We start from the raw sequence: 6940 nt of genomic DNA on the forward strand, positions 1-6940 counted from the left end.
AGCTGGGTCCCTAGTGACAAAAAGCAATTTTGCAGTCTCCTCCCCTTTTGCCATGGCGCTGTGGGTTAAACCACAGAGCCAAGGACTTGCCGATCAGAAAGTCGGCAGTTTGAATCCCCGCAACGGGGTGAGCTCCCATTGCTTGGTCCCTGCTCCTGCCAATTTAGCAGTTCGAAAGCATGTCAAAGTGCAAGTAGATAAATAGGTACCGCTCCAGTGGGAAGGTAAACAGCATTTCCGTGCGCTGCTCTGGTTCGCCAGAAGCGGCTTAGTCATGTTGGCCACATGACTGTATGCCAACTCCCTTGGCCAATAAAGCGAAATGAGTGCCGCATCCCTAGAGTTAGTCACGAGTGGACCTAATGGTCAGGGGTCCCTTTACCTTTACCCTTTACCCCTTTTGCCAGCCTTTGAAAGGATGTACTCATTCATCATTCACAATGAACCAGTCTGGGATTCCAAACTGAGACCATATTGTCTCTTTTATTCTAGGGCTGGGTGATATGCTGCATGCAAATGATTAGGAAAGAAAACTATGTGCTTTGCAAATTTTGCTTGTGGTCTGATACCCTCCCCACCATGATACCTTATCATGTTAACCAACAGCCTGCATGGATAACTTATTGAAGGAAGGGAATGTGTGAGCATTTCCTACTGACAAGGGCCCTGAAGACTCAGCTCTGCTATCTGCTCAATATTATATGATCTGTCAAACTAAATTATTCAGAGCAGAGCCTGTAGACCCAAGTTGCATCTTAAAGCTATTAAGACGTAATGAGATTTGGAGGACAGGTGCTCAATTTGGTCCCAAATAAGAGCCACTCAGCCTTTCAGAGTCAAGTATAGTGAATTGCATAGAAGCCAGGAGAGAAGAGCTTTATCTTGGCTCCTCTGACAGCCTGGGCTCCTCGGCAAGGAGGACTGCCAAGTGAAGATGGAGAGGGGGAAAGAGTTAATTCATTTCCAAATAAGTCTTCACAAGCTGCTGGGGGGGGGGGGGCTTCCTCTGGTCCAACAGATGCTGCAAGACCCAAAAAGAAAAAAAGGAACATGATCAATTATGCTTGCCACAGTTATTAATGCGGCCCCAAACCACCCGGAAACAGCTTGCAGCCTGACACTGATATAATTACACATGAAAGTCTTCACTTTCCCCCTTGCACAAATACCAGCCTATTATCAGGTGCTCGCCAAAAGCCAGGCAAAACAAGTCTATTGTGGTCGCCAGAAGGTCCTATTGGTACAGATGGAAATGAGATAAAAAGAAGAGAAAGAAAGCAGCTAATGATCTCCGATTGGAAATTAGTTTCAAGGTGCCAGGAGCCACATAAAAAGGATAGCTCAGAACATAATAGGAGAATGGGTCTGTCCAAAAAGGATGGGTGAATGGGTGTGTTTGAACTTTGGCTAGACAGGAACAGTCAGCAGCAGCTGATCCCATCTTGCCGGTTATTGCACAGGGCAAACTCATTTATCCAGGCTGCAGGCAGAAGTTAGGCTAACATTTAGGAAGGTTGTGCTGGCACTGGTTTACAGAAACATGCAGGAATTGTCTTGCCAGGTATAAGAATACAGGCGTACCTTGGAAGTCGAACGGAATCTGTTCAGGAAGTCCGTTCAACTTCCAAAACCAAATCGCAGCTTCTCATTGGCTGCAGGAAGCTCCTGTAGCCAATCAGAAGCCCTGGAAGCCCTGTTGGACATTCAGGTTCCAAAAGAACTTTCACAAACTGGAACAATCACTTCCGGGTTTGCGACGTTTGGGAGCCAAAATGTCTGAGTTCCTGGGCGTTCGATGACCAAGGTATGACTGTACAAGAACCCAGATGGATCAGACCAAAACCCATCCTTTTAGCCCAGTATCCTGTTTCCACAGTAGGTGACCAAGATACCTGTTGTAAATCCACAGGCAAAACATGAGCATGCTAGCATTCTCCCATCTGCCATGCTTTGAACAATTCTGCTTACATAAGGCAAAATGAATCAGAACGATGTACAGTGGTACCTCGGGTTAAGTACTTAATTCATTCCGGAGGTCTGTTCTTAACCTGAAACTGTTCTTAACCTGAAGCACCACTTTAGCTAATGGGGCCTCCTGCTGCTGCCACGCCGCTGAAGCACGATTTCTGTTCTCATCCTGAAGCAAAGTTCTTAACCTGAAGCACTATTTCTGGGTTAGTGGAGTCTGTAACCTGAAGCGTATGTAACCTGAGGTACCACTGTATTCCTATGATCACTGCATTCTTGGAATAGTAAAATTCAATTTAGCATTAAGTGGGGTATACACACAAGCAGAATGAAGCCCACGTGCCAACAGGACTGTTCCGCCTCTCCTGCTCCTGTGCAGCTCCATAATATGTTCTGGGGGTTCCCCAACCCTTCAGAGTATATTTAGGGGGTAAGTGCAGGGGGAGGAGTTAAGGGGAAAGTCCCATTTTGCAAGTGGACCTCATTCCTCAACATTGCAAATGGACCTCATTGCACAATAACTTAGTTGCATCCCATCCTTCGTCTTTTCCTTGGGTGAAGCCACCAGCATTCTTGGAATACAGTGGTACCTCGGGTTACATATGCTTCAGGTTACATACGCTTCAGGTTACAGACTCTGCTAACCCAGAAATATTACCTCAGGTTAAGAACTTTGCTTCAGGATGAGAACAGAAATCGTGCTCCGGCGGCACGGCAGCAGCAGTAGGCCCCATTAGCTAAAATGGTGCTTCAGGTTAAGAACAATTTCAGATTAAGAACGGACCTTTGGAACGAATTAAGTACTTAACCCAAGGTACCACTGTATTTTAATCCTTTCAGTATGAATCAGCCTGCGCAGTTGTGATTTGCCTGTGATTTGCATGCATCCACAAACAAGAAGCACACAATAGTTCACATGTTTGCCCTTGTACATAACGCTAGTCCTACTCAGAGTAGACCCATTGAAGTTAATGGACATGACTAACTTTGGCTACTCTGAGCAGGACTGGCATTGAATATAACCCTATGTCTGTACTGCTCCAGGAGCTATCCCAAGTGCTGAATTCTCACACTGTCTTAACTCTGGTATAAATTCATCTCAGAACTAAATCATGAAGTGCAGGCTGTGTCAGCTGCCCATGGTACATCCCATGACAGACATCATGCAAAAATGAATTGGTGATACAAATACACACTTAATTTTATTCAGCTAGAATGTGGAGTATTTAAATGCTGATCACTTAAAAGAAAAGGCCAGGCTGAGCCTCTGTATTCTAACTGGGTCAGTAAAGCTCTGCACTAGAAACAGTTTCAGGCAGAAGACCAGAAATAAAAATAATTGCAGGAAAATGCTGGCTATCTTTGGCAGCACAGACCCAGGACCCTTTAATGCTATTTTTACTTGTGCAGTAAATTGGCTTCGGTTTCTTTTTGTTTTGCACACTCGGCATATCCTTTCTTTTGTCATGGGGCACTATATTTTCCTAGTACTCCAAAGCGTGATGTTTTGCCCCAAAGGTAGATATACTTTTTCATGTAGCTAGCACATTAATTTCTGTCCTGCTTGCCGGGTAGAATGTGATTGTGCAAGGGATAGTTCTATTTAATTTATTTAAGTTGTTGTTTTTTTAAATATCACCTTTTAGGGCAATCACAAAGCAATGCACAATTAATGAAATACATCAAGAGGCATTACATTTAAACAATGAAATATGACAAAAACCAGCACTGGAAAATAGCTTCGATGTCCAGCAGCACACTTTAAACTCCAAAAGTCTTTTTAAAAGATGAAGAAGGGCATCCAAAGCTCATTTAAAATAGACAAGAGATAGTACCTGCCTATCTTCCCCTGGGACTGAGTACCACATGTGAGGACCCAGCACACAGAAGGCTATCTTTTAGCCTAACCTTCCTCACAGGGCTATCGCCAAGCCAAAATGAGATAACACTGTGTTTAATCTGCACTAAACCTTGGTGATAAAGTGGACAGGGAACATAAATAATAATTAAAACGTAAGTGCATGCAGTGCTTGCAACCTCCACCAGATGTCCCAAAACTGTATTTAAACTTCAAAACTATCAGCAATACTAGAAAGAGATTTGCAGCAGAAATGAATCAACGCATGTAAAATCTTTTGGAAGGTAATATATGCTATGGAAAATATGAATGTTGCTAATAAACTCATACGGATAACCTGAGCACCGTTTGACTCTGTTTTCATCTGAGTCTTTTTCTTTCTACCTGTCAAATCACCCATTCAACATTTTCAAAGGAGGAGGCTCTTCCTCTCCTTCCTTTCTTTTTCTTTTTGCAAAGTTTTTTCTTTATTTCATTTCATAATGCATATGAAGCAGAGAGAACAATTATAACAACAGACAAAAATTAAGAGACGGAAACAAAACTATAAGCTAGGCACGTAGAATGAGTTAAAACAACCTGCCTGTTATCCTCTGATGGGATCTATTCCTGCTTTTCTAATATTCTCCCTTTTATACTGCTCTTGGCTGACCTTGTCCAATCCCATGACTTTCAGTACCAACTACCATATTCTTTGCTCTATAAGACTCACTTTTTCCCTCCTAAAAAGTAAGGGGAAATGTGTGTGCGCCTTATGGAGCGAATGCAGGCTGCGCAGCTATCCCACAAGCCAGAACAGCAAGAGGGGCTGCTTTCACTGTGCAGTGATCCCTCTTGCTGTTCTGGCTTCTGAGATGCAGAATATTTTTTTCTTGTTTTCCTCCTCCAAAAACTAGGTGCGTCTTGTGGTCTGGAGCATTTTATAGAGCGAAAAATATGGTATATGCTTATGATGCCAGCTAGACCTCTGCATCCAGACCATTCCTACTTCATCCCTTTTTGCATGGATGTTCCATTGATTCACAAACTCTGTCCAAGTCTGACATTATCAGCTTTTCCTCTTCTTGAATGTCTTCCACCCCTATCGACAATGTCACCATCTACCCTAGAGATACTCGGTGCCCTTTGAAGATAGTTAAACTGCAATTCCAATCATCTCTTACCATTGTCCATGACTGGCTGGGGCTGATGGGAGCTGTAGTCCAACAACTTCTGGAGGCCATCACATCTTCTGCCTCTGATCTGTTGACCAAGCACAGAGTTTGGGCCTTAACTCGGACTGGGTACAATCTATGGCCAAGTCATGTCACTGCTGCCTTTACAACATGGATGGGGAACATGCTGCTCTCCAGAGGTTGCTGGACTACAACTCTCATTCTTCCTGACTTTGACCATGCTGGTTGGGGCTGATGGAAACTGAGAGTCCAACAATGTTCCCCACGCCTGGTCCAGACTCCAAGGCCACTTGTTTCTTCATGCCATAATTCCATTCTAGACTCTGGAAAACGTTTTCCCATGATTACAAAACCTGATCCATTGTTATCTTCACAGATTTCTGGGGCTTTTATATCTTCTCCTAGCCAAGGGAGATAGAAATCTGCAAGAATGGCAGCCCAAAATCTGAATCTGGAAAATGCAGATCCCATGGCAGAAATAGATCAGGCAACTTCAGAAGAATAAATGGTGAAAATTAGGGACTGCGCATGAGTGGTGTGATGCACTTTTAATAATTAGTTTCATTCAAAGGAGAGTGGTTCCAATCATTGGGAATATGTGAGGGGGTAATGTGGAGAACACTGTAGCATTCAAAACCATGCATGCTGTTGCAGAAGAGGAACACTTTAAGCATCCTTTAAGCAGAGCATGACCTGAATATGAGCGATTAGAACAGCAGTAAGCCCATCAGTGAGGAACCATTTATTACTGCTTTCCTTGGCAGGAACATAGATCACTCCTTCAAATCTGCGTTGTTTCCACCTTATCTACCGTTCAATCACACTTAGCAACAATTTTCTAGCTTAATCTTTTCTTTTCATTTTTTTTGCTAGGCCCGAGAAATAAATCCGCGCCCCCAGGATGCGGGTGAGCAAAGCAACATTAATAACAGCTTCAGGGCTAATTAAATATTAATTGCACGGCCCTTTAATAGGAATAGACAGAACTGTATGCCTACTGGCGGGAGCTAATACATCCAGCCCAAGCAGACGGACGCGGATCTCACACATTTGGAGACGATTCCATTTCTAATTTCTCTGATCCCAGAAGACAAGGGTGTCGAATTCATTTGGAGAAAGGGGCTTGGCTGAGACTTAATTAGAGTCCATATGCCACACTGCATCAGTTCAAGGCGTACTGCTTTTCGCAGTGGGCAGCAAGTTGTTGACCAATGTCACACGCAGATCAATGCAAAACGTGACCTTTATGCAACAACGTGACAAACCCCAAAGCTGGCTGCCAGAGCATCTTTTGAAAGGAAGAGAGTTTTGCAGACATAGTTGAAATTAGGAGTCATAGTAAACCCCTCCTCTCAAAAAGGGAGTCCGCCCTCCCATCTCCTATCCCTGCCTTCCTAATGGAAATGTCAATTTCTCTCTCTCTCTCTCTCTCTCTCTCTCTCTCTCTCTCTCTCTCTCTCTCCCAGCAATTTCAGTTGTTACAATGGAGTTTTGAGGCTAGATCTGTATAAGGTAGCAAAAGATCACACTTCCATAACAGTTGTTTGCTTTCCCCCCAAATAATTCTGAGAGCCATGGGCATAGCCAAGGGGGGCAGGGGGAAAGCTGCCCCCCCCATCAAGTAAAACAATAGAAATACTTAGCAAACTGCCCAATCACATTGGGTCTGCCCTCCTCTAACTAAAACCCTGCCCCCTTCAACAGAAATCCTGTTCCCCCTAACAAAAATCCTGGTTACACCCATGCTGAGAGCTGTAGTTTTTTAAAGGTGATGGGAGTTGTTAGGAGACCCATATTCCCCTCACAGAGCTACAATTCCCAGAGTGGTTTATCAATCAGCTCCTCTTCCCAGGGAACTCTGAGAATTGTAGCCCTGTGCGGGACTTCGGGACCTCTTAACAACTCTCAGCAGCCTTCACAAACCACACATCCCAGAAGT

This window comes from Podarcis filfolensis, assembly GCF_964270895.1.
Source record: "Podarcis filfolensis genome assembly, chromosome: 6".
Lineage (NCBI taxonomy): Eukaryota > Metazoa > Chordata > Lepidosauria > Squamata > Lacertidae > Podarcis > Podarcis filfolensis.